This window comes from Equus przewalskii, chromosome 9, assembly GCF_037783145.1.
Source record: "Equus przewalskii isolate Varuska chromosome 9, EquPr2, whole genome shotgun sequence".
NCBI lineage: Eukaryota > Metazoa > Chordata > Mammalia > Perissodactyla > Equidae > Equus > Equus przewalskii.
Window position 1 is genome coordinate 61,296,514 of NC_091839.1, and position 9,813 is coordinate 61,306,326.

The 9,813-nt window shown below is 37.7% G+C and overlaps 1 pseudogene; it reads right to left on the minus strand.

The window, feature by feature from the left end:
• Window positions 1-1,137: 1,137 nt before the first annotated feature.
• On the minus strand, window positions 1,138-9,312 carry LOC139073677 (CWF19-like protein 1 pseudogene; annotated as a pseudogene).
• Window positions 9,313-9,813: the final 501 nt, after the last annotated feature.

Genomic DNA, 9,813 nt, shown 5'->3' on the forward strand with positions numbered 1-9,813 from the left:
TGCTGTTTGTTTGACGTACTAAGAGAGCTTCCCAGTAAGATGGAGGCCAGGGCAATTGCACCAGTCTGTCACACCTATGGATCTTCCTTTCTCACCCCTCCAACACCTCTCATAATCCATACATCCTAAAATATAAAAGTGTGCATCATGTACATGGCATGGCACTTAGTTCTCAGGCTTCTGTGTGTGTGTGTGTGTGTGTGAAAGCATTTATAGTACGTGTGTGTGTATTTAGACCAGCATACAAAAACTTAGAAGAATTTTTATAACTTGAATATAGCATTTTGTGGTTTGCAAAGTACGTTAACATCAACCATCACATTTTACATTTTCTTACCTTACACATATTTGAGGTAGGGAAAGCAAGAAGTCATTGCCTCATACTATGGAGAAATGACTGTGAACGAAAGCAGCTAAGAGACATGTCCAAGGTTATAGAGTAAAGGAGGAACACAGGTGGGGCACCTGAGTCCCTGACAAATGCTTTTTTGCTGTGCTGGCCCTACAGATGGGAAATACATTTTCATGATGCCCAAATGGATGCAGCTGAAGATGGATACTCTTCTCTTTACTCTTTCTTTTTTGAAGCACTTCTCTTTGAGAAACATGTCCATTGTAACCTGGGTAACATTATATAGGAATATATTAGGGTTAAATTTCATTACTATATAGCATATATTTTATTTTTCTGAGTACCAATACCCATTAAAAGTGAGCTTCTAGAGTGTCATTGGCTTGTACAATTTTGAGAAAGAGTTCTGGCATAACATGCTACACTTGTCCCTGCTAAACACACACACACCACCCCCCACTCCCACTTATACCCTATGTAGTGTGTCAGAAGTTAAAAAATAAAAAAATATTAATTAGTTAATTGTTGAAGCCCTTTAGGCTTAAAGGTCCAACCAGCTATCTGTCTAATTTAGTCTCAAATAAAAATATCAGAGTTCATGTTGCCCCTACCCACCACACTTTTTTCTTTTATAGAAAAGCACTTGAATTTTATTTGCTACTTTAAATGTTTTTGAAAATATTAATAAACATGAGCTGTATTTGGAGGTGGATGACAGACATGCTTTTAACATAGAATTTTCATCCTAGAATATGACTTCCTCCAAAAGGAAAATCTTAGTCCTCTTCCTACAGGTAGGTTCCAATGAGAATGCATGAAAAACAGGCGGGAGACAGTTCCCAGAGGAGACCTGAAGTTTCTTTAAGAACAGGCTGCTACTACTTCCTGTGAGGTTCATAAAGCGCCTTTCCTTTCGCTTAGTTGTCTGGGGTGAAGTCAAAGGGCTCAAAGTCTTTCCAGAAGTGGTGGACCAGGGTGTTCTCCTCATCGTTGCTGATCTGACACTGTCTCCAGTCAGGAATATGAAGGATGGCTTTATTGTCCAGGATCTCCTTTCCAACCTGCAAAGGAAAATTCTTTTTAATTCTGTGGAAAAGCTTCTCTCCTGTGTCAAGTTCAACACAAAAATAGTCTGCTCCTGGCTGTGCAATCCGCTTGATGGCAGAGTTCTCTGGGATTTCTCTGGGATTTCTTCTGTCGTTAAATGAAGGCATCTTTAATGTCATCAGAAGTGTAGTGGAATGACCTGTAGCTGAAGGTGATGGCTCTTATAGTCTCTCTAGAACAGAACATAATGTTTCCACCACCTCTGCAGAACGCTCCACCAATGACTAGTAGTGTCCCATGGGCAGGCTGAGAACAGTCATCAGATAAGCCTCCTTTGACCAGGGCAAGGTAGCAATGTGTGCCAATGTAGACCAGCAAACGCTTTTCCACTTCAGGGTTGGCAGGGCAAAATCAGCAAGGTCTTGGAGGCTGGGGAGGTTTGAGGCTGGTTTGGATGAGCAGAAGACTTGCTATCTCTACCTGTGGACGAATGCTTCCTTCCCTTCTTCGGTGTACCTTCGCCATCTTACAGAAGAACAGAGTAGTTACAGGTGACTAAAGGGATGATTAAAAATGTACATATAGGGCCAGACCGATGGCGTAGTGGTTAAGTTCTCAGGCTCCGCTTTGGAGGCCCAGGGTTCACAGGTTCCAATCCCGGTCGCAGACCTAGCACCACTCATCAAGCCATGCTGTGGCAGCATCCCACATAAAACAGAGGAAGATTGGCAAAAGATGTTAGCTCAGGGCCAATGTTCCTCACACACATACAAAATGTACATATAGCCTTGAAAAAATTATTGGTCACATAAGCAGGAATGATTTCATCTTCTGCGTGTGGGTTGGATATAAAACACCTACGTAATTTTAACCGTCATTATTGTGAGCCAGCCTTGTGGAAGTGGGAGAGAGCCATCTGCTCCACAAAGGTGATTATGAATAACACATAACGAAGTCTCATTCAGCCAGCACTGATTGGGGCAGAATTACACGGTGATCAATGACAGAACTTGAAGATCAGAAAGGCTGGCTTTGCCTAGGGGCTCTCCCACTTCACCACCATTGTGACCTCAGACAATTGTTGAGCCTCTTTTAGCTTTTGTCCTTTCATCTGAAAAATGAAAATAACAGGATCTACTTCATAGAGTTCTTGTGAGAATTAAATAGAAAAATGCATGCATGGCACATAATAAACATTCAATAAGTGGTTGCTGTTTTAAGAAATTTGCCAACAATTTCATAAACAAGATTTCCTACTGACTCAAGAGCTCACAGAAATTTTTAAAACATTCCTGAGACTTTTGTTATTTGCCATAAAACTTAATATAAACACTAATGATGTGAATATTCTTGTCTGTTATAATGTTGCTGTTAGAGACATTCCAGAACTTTCCAACCCTACATTTCTTACTTCTCTCCTAGTCCAAGCTTCTGGATATTCTGCCAAATTTCCTCAAACCATGACTTCTTTACACTGAGAAAAATCCTTTTGCTGCTCTTCTGTTCAGTGTTTCAGGGCCCTGATCCCTGCAAACTTGATTTCCTACAGCCCCTTTGCCAATTATTTTCTAGAGAGATGTGGCTAAAGGGAGACAAAACTGGGAAATTGGAGGACTAGGGAAGGGAAGCCAAGTGACTTCTTTGCCTTCTCTCTTGGCTTTGGGCTGCAATTCTAGCACAGACTGAGTCTCCACAATTCACCTCTCTCTGGCAGACCTTCTCTCTGTGCCCACAATTTCTGTAGGGCACATACCTGCCCTGATCCCACTTCCCAGTTGGACCCTGCTTTGGTGAGCGTCTGCGCCTCTGTGGTTCCATCTTCAGTCTGGATGCTCTGTTTTCTCGGGCCATTGGTAGCATCATCTCATTTGTCTCTCCAGCTCTAGATAACTTTTGTCTGAAGCTTATCTCTGGGTGTCAATGAGAAACTCTGTGTGTCCTCACTCTCTCCTGACTGTCTTTCAGCTCTTATTCTTTGCACCTAGTAGCCTGTATTAATGTCCTCTATTAAAGTACTTGGTCTGGATTCTCCTCCTAATTAGATATGATTGATTCAATCATGGTAATTTCACAGCTGTTTTCTAAGCAACTGACCTAGTGTTGATATGTGATTTTTATTGAATTTTGAATTCCGGAGGACATTTTAAAAAGGTGAATATTGAACTATTCCTTATTTCTTTTTTTATTCAAAAAAGTTAAAAAATACCTGCTCCAGACTTTGATAACTCATTTTACTAGCAAATACTCATATAGAAGAAATTTTGTGCCCAAGACCGATTGCTGAAAAAATACAATGAAGTCCAAGACATGGCCACATCCCCAAGGGAGGAAGAAAATACTCTATTTTCTTCACTTATTATTGTTAGTATTATAGCTCCTGATATTTAGGAGTTTGAAGTAGGAATGACTCAATTGCTTTCAAGTTTATCCTAAATTAAAAGAGCTTGGAATTCTAATCCTCAAACTTTATGTATTAAGATCGTTCATTTTTCTTGTGCCCTTCACCCATGTAGTTCCCGCAAATCAAATAAGCAAATGAAAATAATACTAATCAAATACTAAAAAACAATTATAACTAATAGCAGGAAATAAATGTTCTGCTTAATCATAGGGAATCTCAAAAAATAAGCCTGATATTTCCAAATTTCTGCTTAAGTCATTGCAAAAGAATCAAACTTGACTTCCTTCGACTTTGTAGACCTTCTGGAATTCAAAGGAGAAACAGCTGCCAAAGCAAAAAAGGTGGATTGAATTCTGAAGTTTAGGAAAATCGTATTAACCTGGCATCTCAAATAAAACACAACCAGATTCTCCTCGGCCATCAGGGGACCACATACTTAAGCCTTCATCTTTGTGCAGATGGGTTACATTCAATAGGAAACACAGCGTGGAACAGTTAGTGTGTCCTGAGATGGACGTCTTTGTTTATTTGCCTGAATTGTTCTTTTCTGTTCCCCATGATGGAAAATGTCATCAATAAATCAGGGTTTTGGAATTTATCTAAAGTTGCACAATATCTGCTCTGATAGATTTATGTGACCACTATGTAAATAAATAAGTTTATTAAATTGACCAACTTAGGCAAACGCGCACGGAGGTAAGCTAAGAATTACCTGTCTGAATTGGTGCAGCTGGTGCTTAGCAAATGTTATTGACCTTGAAAAATATCACAACTCGCCAACAATAATGAAGCTCTAATTTTTAAAAAATGGTTACTCAGGAAGGAAACCTACACTAATGAGAGCATTTCTCAAAACTGTCTGTCAAAGTAATATATCCATAAAATTGAGTCGTTTAGGAAAAAATGCAGTGTTTTAATGATACATAGTTTATAAAAGAAGAAACTAGGCCCAGGACTTAGCTTTGGATTCCATCATTATAAAAATGTAATATAGTAATGGACAAATACGTTGAAAGCTTGATGCAATTATAAAAGCAATTAAGAAATATCATATGCGAAGGGATAAATTAATACCATGCTTATTTACTTAATTTTTTAAATTAATAGACTACTTTTTTGAGCAGTTTTAGGTTTCCAGAAAATTGAGCGGAAAATACAAAGAATTCCCATGCACTCCTTCTCTCCTCTGAACACAGTTTCCCTTATTATTAACATCTTGCCTTAGTGGGAACATTTGTTACCATTGATGAGCTCATATGGATACGTTATTGTTAACTGAAGTTCATAGTTTACATTAAGATTTACTGTTTGTGTTCTATATTCTCTGGGTTTTGGCAAATGTATAATGACATATGTCCACATTACAGTATCATCCAGAATAGTTTCATTGCCCTAAAAATCCCCTCTGCCCCACCTATCCATCCTTCCTTTCCTCCCCACAAACCCCTGGCAACCACCAGTATTTTTGTTGTCTCCATAGTTTCACCTTTTCCAGAATATTGTATGATTGGAATCATACAGTATGTAGACTTTCAGATTGAATTCTTTCACTTAACAATATGCATTTAAGGTTCCTCTATGTCTTCTTGTGGCTTGATAGCTCATTCATTTTTATTGCTGACTATTACTCTCTTGTATGGATGTACCACAGTTTGTTTATCCATTCACCTGTTGAAGGACATTTTAGTTGTTTCAAAGTTTTGGCAATTATGAATAAAGCTACTATGACTGTTCTTGTGCAGATTATTGTTTAGATGTGTGTTTATAATTCTTTTGGATGTTTCTGGGAGTTTTTTTTTTTTCTGAGGAAGCTCAGCCCTGAGCTAACCACTGCCAATCCTCATCCTTTTGCTGAGGAAGACCAGCTCTGAGCTAACATCCGTGCCCATATTCCTCTACTTTATATGTGGGATGCCTACCACAGCATGGCTTGCCAAGCGGTGCCATGTCCGCACCTGGGATCTGAACTGGCGAACCCCTGGCCACCGAGAAGTGGAACATGAGCACTTAACCGCTGCACCACAGGGCCGGCCCCTATTTCTGGGATTTTTAACATTCATGACAGTTCTATAAAAACTTTATGCTATAAATTTAAAAATATCAACTAAGTTGACAAATTCCCAGAAAATGTATGTATTAGCAAATTTATCTAAAGAAGAATTAGAAGATCTGATTTGTCTTACAACTACTAAAAAATTGAATCAGTAGTCAAAGATATCCCCACTAAAAAAATTCCAAGCACAGATTTTCTACCAACAAGTTCAAACTGGTGTTCAAGGAACAAATCATTTCAGTCTTAACGATAATTTTCCAGGACACTAAAAATTTGTTTATGAGGCTGGTGTAATTTTAATACCAAAATGCAATACGGATAAGTAAGGAAAGAAAAACATGGGCAAATTTTATTTGTAAAACATAGATGCAAAAATCATAATAATATGCTAGCAAAAAGAATTTAGAACATGTATACAAAGCATAATGGTATAATCCACGATTACAAAGTTGGGTTTATTTCAGGAAGATAAGGTTGTATTAATATTAAAAAGTAAATTAATATAATTTGCCATATTACAAGATTAAAAGACCTCACCGATTTCAGAAAAAGCACTTGATAAAATACAATATCCATTGATGTTGATGTACTTGGCAAATTAGAAACAGAAGGGAACTTTCTTAATCTGACTGAAAATCAACAGTCAACTTTTTACACAGTAAGAACACACTGAAGGCTCTACTTCTGAATTTGGGAAGAAGACCGAGATTCTAAGCATTATCTCTTTTGTTCAATATTTTACCAGTGTTTCTAGCCAGTGCAGTATGACAAGAAAAAGAAGTGGATAAGGATTGGAAAGAACAAAGGAGTAAAAACTCATTTGCAAATCATACAACTGTGTACAAGGAATAACCAAAAGCACCCACAAATAAATTATTCCACAAACAAATTAATAAAATAGGAAGGCAAATTTGCTAAATAAAAATCCGCATAGTGGGGGCCAGCCCAGTGGCATAGTGGTTAAGTTTGCATGCTCCACTTTGGCGGCCTGGGGTTTGCAGGTTCGGCTCCTGGTCACAGACCTACCACTTCTCATCAAACCATGCTGTGATGGCATCCCACTTAAAACAGAGGAAGATTGGCACAGATGTTAGCTCACCAACAATCTTCCTCACACACACACACGCACACACACAAAATTCATAAAGTAAAATAACCGTACTAAATAGTAAGAATACAAACAAAATATTTAAAGATGCTATTTATCATACTATGCATATCAACTACATAAAAATATATATAACAGAATTTGTTCAAGAACTCTGAGGAAATTTTTAAAAATTAATTGAAAGACATTAAAGACTACCTAGATAAATGAAAAGATATATTAGTGGATTTTACTCCTTAAATGATTTATAGATTGAATGCAATCCTAGTGAAAATCATGGCACATTCTTTGTATAGAAATCAACCAGCTGATTCTAAAATTTATATGTAAATTCAAGAGGATGCATATAACTAAAGACAGTTTCGCAAAGGAAGAATTAGGGGCAAAGACTTGCTCTACTGGATATTAAGACTTATTACAAAACTGTAATAATTAAGATGATGTGACATGGGTACAGAGATGGACAGGCTAATGAGATAAAATGGAGAGGCCAGCTGCAGATGCATGTATATATAGATATACGTATGATAGATGGAATGGAAGATTAGTGGAGGATGAACCCACTAATCTTCCATAAATAATATTCTCTTCCATATCTCTTCCATAGATAATGTTCAGACCAAATATATCCATAAGTACAACAAATCAAAATCCTACTTTACACCACATATAAAATAAAGTCTGGGTTGATTTAAGACCTAACTGTGAAAGGCAAGATTATCAACACAGGAAATTTTCTTTATGACGTCAGCGTAAGGAATAATCTACATCTGTCGACTTCAGGTTGGGGTACAAAAATCTGAAAAAATAAAATAGTAGACCACCAAAAATATTCACTGAATTTAATATGCCATTCTTTTATGTTTTAAGATGTAGCCACTGCATTGTATACATCAGCATTCATTCCTAAGGAAAAGCACTTCAAATGCAAAATAGTATAGCAACAATATTTTCTTAGCATTGTGCCATAAGAAACAGAAAATTTGCGAAAATGCTTTTTTATATGCATTGTGGTAAATAAACTTATAGTATATAAATACCTAATAGACTTTAAACATTCTTTGCCATTTACTCAATATAACTGTTTCTATTTTTTATTCAAATAATGCCACAAGTTGACATTTTATTTCTAAAATGTAAAAATAAAAATATATGAGAAGAAAGAAAGACAATAAAAACGCCAAATGAGATGCTTGTGCACCTTTGAGAATTGTTTTTCTAAGGAGTAAAACATCAAACATGACTTACTTGATTTAAAAACTACCTTCACTTCCTAAAGCTCAAGTTATTTCTTCAAATGTAATGATTTTTCCTCATAAAATATTGGGTTTGATAGCAAAAACTTTCAAGAGAATTATTTCTGTAATATGTTTGGCTTAATATTGCAAAAGTTGTGTCCCTAAGAAACTGTGTGTTACCAAAAACAATTCTTTAACAGAGAAAAGAGAGTTATGGACTAGAGAGTTTCAATCTTGCAATCACTAGGTGAATTTCTCTATAGGAATTTCAATGATAGTGTTTTTGAGGTATTATGAACTGAATTTTTTTGTCCCCTCCAAGTTTATATGTTGAAGCCCTAAACCCCAGTGTGACTGTAATTGGAGACAGGACCTGTGAGGAGGTGATAGAGACTAAACAAGGTCATAAGGATGGGACCCCAGTCCAGCAGGCCTGGTGCTCTTATAAGAACAGGAAGAGACACCAGAGCTCGCTGCGCCATGTGAGGACGCAGTGAAAAGGTGACGCTCTGCAAGCTAGGAAGAGAGCTCTCATCAGGAACTGAATCAGCCAGCACCTTGATCTTGGACTTCCCAGTCTCCAGAAGTGTGAGAAAATAAATTTCTCTTGTTCAAGCCACCCAGTCTATGGCATTTTGTTACGACAGCCCAAGCTGGCTAAGACAAGAGCTAAAAATGCATAGCTGAAGAGTCTAAACATCCGGCTAAATGTAGCATTTATGATATTTAGCGTTTGCTTCATAGTAATGGCCTTTTCTGTCACCATCAGCAATATAATTAGCATAGTTTCTTACAAACACTAGTTATTTTATCTTTATCATTATTTTATAAACTAGCTTTTGCTATTTAACTAACCATCCTGAAACTTAATGAATTAAAACAATATCCGTTTATTTAGCTCACAATTTTTTGGGTTAGCATGCTGATCTCAGCTGGGGAGATCTCATCTTCTAATTCTGTTCTTAGCTGGGATTCCTCGTGAGTTGGCTGTCACCTGAACGTCAGCTAGGCGGATCTGGAGTTCTGTGAGGTCTGTGGCTAACACTTGCCTGTAAGTTTCTCAGGGACAGCCATATTGTTTTTCACGTTTTTATCCCTAGCATCAAACACCATATTGGGCAAATTGCAGGAGCTTAATAAACACTTATTGGACAGGCGGTACAAAGACAATGACACTGAACAAGGAATTGCTGAGAAACATGGAGCTCCTTCAGAGAGCTGACCAGTTGCTCTGCCTAAAGGGCAGGTGTTTGGAACTTTGGGCAGCAAACAAGGTGAGTTGTGTAGGTTTTGGCCAGGAGTTGATCCTGCAAGTGCAGCTACCCTGCAGCTCCTGTCAGCAGAGCTGGGGCTGCCCTGATGGAAGATTTTGCTGGCAGGAATTGTCTTATTACAGGAAGGAGCGTATTGTTGAAGATCTCCAGTTCACCCCTTATTGTGCAATATTTGCTCACCTCCTCACTCGGGAGAGAGTGACAGTTTGCCACTTATAGCTACATCCATGAATAGCTCACACAATCTAGTCTTTGTTCTTACAGACAGTTATCCTGCAGGTAGGACCAATTAAGTGAAAACACTCTAAGGAATGGAAGTTGCTATGAAACACTAACAGGA